At 34.9% G+C, this 6,738-nt stretch overlaps 1 pseudogene; it reads left to right on the top strand.

Annotated features, from left to right (window-relative positions):
* The first annotated feature begins 4,306 nt into the window (after nucleotides 1-4,306).
* Nucleotides 4,307-6,490, top strand: LOC121392238 (annotated as a pseudogene).
* The last annotated feature ends 248 nt before the right edge of the window (nucleotides 6,491-6,738 follow it).

Genomic DNA, 6,738 nt, shown 5'->3' with positions numbered 1-6,738 from the left:
TACTTCCCAGAGCTCCAAAATATACCTCCTGTCTTAAGAATAGTCGCCCGTATAGTACCTTGCAACCAATATTTGAACCATAGCCATAGGGCAACATACGAAGCAGAGAGAGTTGATTTTACAGAGATATATAATTACCTACAAAAACACACTGGCACACCATCTTGTTGTGCTGTATGTCAACAACCATGATCAAAATTTCTCTATTTACAGCTTGGAGTAGATTTGATATGGACCCCCCCGAACTCCAACTCCAATCAGGAAATCATTATATTCATCACTAGATTTACTAGATTATTTTTTAAGTTGACATTGGCAGCTGTTCTCCTTGATAAGAAAGCTGAAGGAATGGCTTTATTTTTGTACTAAATAATATGCAGGTAAATAAGTTTGAGTCTGAGGTTTCACCAGTCTACTTTTACTTCTATAGTTTATATATCTATGTCACACAAACAAGTCTCTTCAGCAGTTTCAAAACAGAAATTTTACAGTTGTTCTTAAGTTATTTTATTATTCTCTTTAGTCATTTTGTTGAACAGGTACATTAATTTTTTTCAATTTATTAATAATTTTTTCTTCTTAATAATATGCATTATATACTTATTTAGGGAGACACTATACTAGTACAAGATGTCTCCCTCAGGGACACTTTGATACTAAGAAGGAACAATCTGCATAGTAGTGCTAGCAGTCCTACATGGACATATTACACTAGTGCAAGAATCTCCCAGGGACATCTGCACTAGTAAGGAATGGTATCTATGACAACAGGTATCAAGACAGTCAGGCTACCCTATCTATTATATTCTGGTCAAGCAATTATTCAAGCCGCTCATGTAAAGATATGCAGAGAAATAGGAAATAAATAGAATTGTTTATGTACACATTGTACATTATTATGTAATGATATTATTCAGAGTCAGATTCATTCTCTTTATTGGTTTTTGTACAATCCTTCCAGTTTTCATTAGCATACTTCCCAGAGCCTCAAAATATCCTTCATTGTCTTAAGAATAGTGCCCGTATAGTACCTTGAGACCAATATTCCATAGCATAGGCCAACATACGAGTAGAGAGTTGATTTTTACAGATGATAATTTACCCAAACAAAAACAACACGTTCCACACCCTAAACAACAATATAGATATTAAATTATTATTAATTCCTAAACAATAGGAAAAAATCCATCATTAAAAAGAAGAAAGATTATTTGTGCCTCTTGTTTGGGACAATAGGAAAATAACTAGAAGAGGCTTTAAAATGACAAATATAAAGCTACTAAGTAAAGTTCTTAATTGAAGAGCAACCATATTTGTTAATGTATTAGGTATATTTTATAGAGACATACAGTTAAGTTAACAATTAAGTGTATTTGATATAAAGCAGTACAGACTTACTACAATTGAGGCACACATCTTGCATAGCTCCAATTGTTAGTTACAGTGACAAGAGTTTGCTCGGCGCTAATCGGCCAGACTAGCCTCATCACGATATTCTTTCTGCATCAATGTGGACCAAAACTAGAAAAAAATATAAAAATAAAAGTAACAAACTAATAAAGAAAACCTTATATATACATGGTGCATGTGATTAAAAACTAGTGTTTCAACCAATACCTACAAATTCCCTATAATCAAAATCAACTAATGTTAAGTGGCTTCTTTCACATGGTGAGGCAAATAATGAATTGACACATTCCAATTTGTAAGCTTTACTCTAGCAACAGCTGAGGTGAACGTGTGTTTGTAGTATGCTTGTTACCAACAAAAGTGAGTAGTAACCAAGTGGTACTGTCACACCAATCTTCTACCGTATGGCATGAAATACTACTTCCTGATAGACCCAATTTGTGATAGGTCACCACCATAAATGTCTCGCAAAACCATTTTTATCTACCTTTATTATGCATCACCTTTCTCAGCTAATGTAATAGCATCATCAAAATTCCTGTATTAGTCCAAGTAATGAACAAAGACCAAGAAATGTCCCGTCCACCCAACACTTGTACCTAGACCTGAGAGCGGAGGGAGAGGAGTTGGTTATCCATCCTTCTATTCTTCCTTCCACCCATATAATCTATTAATCCTATTACCTCCCACTCCGTGTTTGAAACTTGTTTTCAGGACCATCACATGTAATATGCTCACACCAGATCCCAATATTAACAATAATAAATGGATAATAATCTGGTTCAAATGGAATTCTTTATTTTTTGCCTGTCTGGAGTCGGTGGGGATTTTACCAGTAATAACATTCATTAGGGAAAATTACGACAACAGTAATGACACCCTCGTATGAGACTCTCCATTGTCATCATATTTGTGCAAAGCGATACCAAGTTTCTAGAGAGAGAGAGAGAGAGAGAGAGTCAGTACACTCAGATGTTACCAGCTATCAATCTCAATTCTCATGTACTGCAATTGACATTTATACCAAACTTGTAATATCTTATAGTAGGGATTAAGGTTGTTAGAATGGGGTCTTACATGTTCAGTTTAACATTGTATGGAGCACTTAGCTAGCAATGTTCATGTTCACACTTACAATATTGTACTATTCTATACAAGCCCTTTTAGGGTTTAGAATGTTTAGGGGTGGGAACTTGGTAAACAGTATAATAACAATATTGTATATTCAAAAAGGGCTCTATGAAGTGCAAAATTCTTTAATTTTAATTTTTATTCTTCAATATTTTAATTGGGGGTGTGGTAATAGCAAAAGTCATTTGCCTATTACCACACCCCCAATTCACCAAAATATTCTCCCCCAAAATTAACTGCTATACTGTATTACATTACATTATCATGTTAACATTACTGAACACACAGCTACTGAATAGACCCAATATTGCGCATATAAAATTACCAAATGCAACACACAAGGGTCTCACTGACTTGTTAAAATCATTCTCAAATTTAATGCACCACCTCCCAGTGGCACAAGACCATCTTGGAGAAGTGACCAAAGTTCATTTTTCAGTCCCATATCCATAAATCCTGACATTCTAAGAGGTGGCAAATTTAATGAAGTGAAGTGTTCCCTTTTGACCACCAAATGTATGGATTGTAATTCCAAGTGATGATCACGTACACCTATTAGAAACACTAACAATATGGAATAACAATAACTGTGAGTGTGCATGTGTGAGAGAGAAAAGAGAGCACCTCTATTCTGGCTCCCAGTAGTTATTTATGAACTTTAAAAAAGGATGGTTGTGATTATTTCTGACTTTATCATGTATGTATAAAGAGACTTATAAACATTGCAAAATAACAGAGTCCACTCAACAAATATATCAAAGAATGATGGCTACAAAAAGTGAGAGTACATAAATCATTATGTAAGAAGTCATGTCAATTGACAGTCTATTTTTAAAATTTGACCATTTACTGTTTGGTCATAATATTACGAGGTGTTACTACTACTCCATTGAGGTGATTCTAGCTGTGTATACAGATTACTCTATATAGTTTTCCTTAACACCACCGTAAACACTTGAAGGATGTCTCCATCTGATACTACAATCTAAAGTAAACAATTTGTCTACTTACCGAGATGATCCATATTTCAGATTGGACTTCAGAAATTCACGCATTGCGGCTATCCCCTCTCTTTCTCTTTTTGATTGGAGCCATTAGCAATGTGACCTCAAAGTAAACACATTTTACAAGTGATCCACCAATATCCACACCAAAACACTGACTATCTAAAAAGCAGAAACAGATAGGAGAGAGAGACAATAAACCAAAACAAACAAAACTAAAAGGAAAACAAACATGTATTATTTGAAGTAGTCCTGTTCATCACATGAAGAAACAAGGTCTAAACACCCAGGAAACACTAATATTATTGTATTAATGTGGTACAATAACTTACATACAGTTAGTTAAGATATCTCTTGAATGAAAGTTTTTAACAAATTCATTATAATTATGCAAAAGTTATTCTCTTGGTCTGTTTTTTTCTTTCAATACTCGCTTCTCTATTGGATTACAAACAAAAGTGTTTAAGAAAGGTGTTTTATGGATTTGCAAGAATTTTATACTCTTTAATTTTAAACAAAAGCTTCTGCAGCATTTGCTGTTAGTAACTGATGAACTGATAGGATTACAGATGTCACAGAACCATAGCTGTACAATTTCCATGTACAAAATATTGAGAGCAATTTTGTGAAATAAATGGATCTTGAATAAAATTCCATTTACACTTTAAATACAGTCATATCTATTTTAGCCACACAATAACAATGCAAATATTAGATGCAAATAAATTAATGGGAGAAGTTACCTAGTGGGATCTGAATCAATGAACCGTTTTGACTTGATCGAACTTGAACTAGAATCGAGTTTTGGGGGATCAGATAACGGCATTTCCGAAACTGTATCGTCCATGTCTGGCTTGTTTTTTGGAAGGAAAAAGAAAGTTAAAAGTGCCGAGAGAAACTTAGTATGCTTAACGTTGTGATAGAATTTTAATTACCATAAGCCAATGGGCGGAAGTCACCAACTAAAATGGCGGCTGGAAGAAGCTTTTTACAACGTTTTGCTTCATGGCATAATGGAAATTAGAGGACTTACTTTTTAAAGGTCACTATAAACTGGTCATACAACTTATATAAACTGAATTATCATATGTAGGTGGTGTCCCAATGGAATTCAAAGTGGTCTTCAAACTAGGCAATAACTAGATCTAACTTGATGCTAAATAAAGATACCAGAGTCATATGTCAGGGATAACAGGAAAACAGGTAAAAATTAAAAATAGTGATGTAGATAATATAAAGTCCTGTCAGTTTGCTCTGAAAGCACAGGCAATGCACACATTAAGATTAACCATAATCCAACCCTTTAACCGTACAATGGTTCACATTGATAAGTACCCTCATGGGACATACATAAGATATATTCCATGCTTTCTCATTGCTTTCTGAAATTATACTGTCTTTTGTGTTGAAGTAGTTCATCCTACTACAATATGCATTATGAACTTCTCTGTATAACCCAATGACAGTTCCCAATGTCCCATTAGACCACTAGAGAGGCTCTGTTGTACAGTAGTGCTTAATATGTCAATCCGAGTATTAGGGTACATTCACAGTGAGCAAGGCATAGCCTATGGAAACCAATATGGTGGGTGGAGTCTCTCCAGGCAAAGGTGGAAAAAACTCACCTTGACTTACCATATTTAATTCAGTACAAGAAGTAAGGGGTCCAATTGGTTTTAATATTACTGAACACTTCTTATGTTATTAATGGCAGGCTAAGACAATACAAATTGTGATGCATCAATCAATATACGTCCCTCCTCCATTTGCTGCTGATGCCATAATTGAGGCTATTGAAGCAGAAATTGGTTAGTAGATTGTTATAACTGAAGGGTATCCCTTCAACAAGATATGGTCAAAGTAAAGTACATTTGTTAACCCCATCGGTTTCTAATGTCATATTGACAGTATAAACAGACTTCTTTTTTTTCTTTCTTGTAGTAAAGCATCAATTTTGAGGCAGGAGAAGACTAGAATGGTTGGTCCAAATTGTCCAGGAGTTATTCGAGTAAGCAGGAGTTTTTTACATTAATGTAACATTGTTTGTTTTTTCCCATGTAGCCAGGCCAAAGTAAAAGGGGCATCATGCCAGGTCATATACCATCAACCTGGTTGTGTTGGTATAGTGTCACGGTCTGGTACTCTGACATACGAAGCAGTATGGCAAAAACTACTAATGTTGGTTGTAGGACAGTCATTGTGTGTTGGTGAGTAACATTACCATGTAATAATAATTTCAATGCATGTTGTGTAATGCTTGAGGTATTGGAGGAGATCCTTTCAATGGAACTAATTTTGTAGATTGTTTAGATGTTTTTCTCAAAGATCCTGCTACAGATGGTAAGGGACAGTTTGCTATGTTGTTCTCTGTGACATAGTGTATAGTTATTGTTCTTATTGGAGAAATTGGTGGCTCAGCTGAAGAAAAATGCAGCACAATTTTTAAAAGAAAACAATACAGTAAATGTGAAATTAAAAGAGTACTAAATCAGTACAAACTCTAATTCCAAATGATACATGTACTCAGTAGACCTTTTAGATTTGTAATTCTTTTTTTAATAGGGTCCTAATGCTAAACTGTAGCACAGTGATTTGCTGGTCTAACGCACCACCAGGAAGGAGACTGGGTTAGTATTTGATTGCTGAATTTGCACAGTAAGTATATTTTGCACACAGTCATTGCTGGAATCTATTATACAGGAGGGAAAGGTGAGCACAACAAAAGATTGACACTCTTAAAGATGCGGTGTTCATTGACTTTGTCACCTGCTCTGATGGGAGAGACAATTAGAGATAGTGAGTTAGATGAGAGAGAGAGAGAGAGAGAGAGAGAGGAGGGGAGGGAAGAGAGAGTCACAAGGACATTGAAAGATAATGGTTGGGCCATTTCTTTAGGCAATGAAAGAAGCAGGAAAACTTTAACATCAAAAACTGACACTTACTAGTTGTTATTGTATATTCATATAGTTAGTTGGAATCAACTATTATCTTGTGTGCAAGTAATTAGTTTAACAAATGTTATTCTCTCCAAACAGAAAAACATTAAAAAAACTCTAATACAACATATAATAAATATTCCACTAACAAGACCTACATCCCAATGGATATGAAAGTTACAAAGTCTGAAAGTTGAAGTGGTTATCCTACTCCACACAGCTAACTCATAGGACCTATGAGCTACAACCCACTGCAA

This window comes from Gigantopelta aegis, unplaced genomic scaffold (assembly GCF_016097555.1).
Source record: "Gigantopelta aegis isolate Gae_Host unplaced genomic scaffold, Gae_host_genome ctg3560_pilon_pilon:::debris, whole genome shotgun sequence".
Lineage (NCBI taxonomy): Eukaryota > Metazoa > Mollusca > Gastropoda > Neomphalida > Peltospiridae > Gigantopelta > Gigantopelta aegis.
This window is presented reverse-complemented; position numbering and strand designations above follow the sequence as displayed.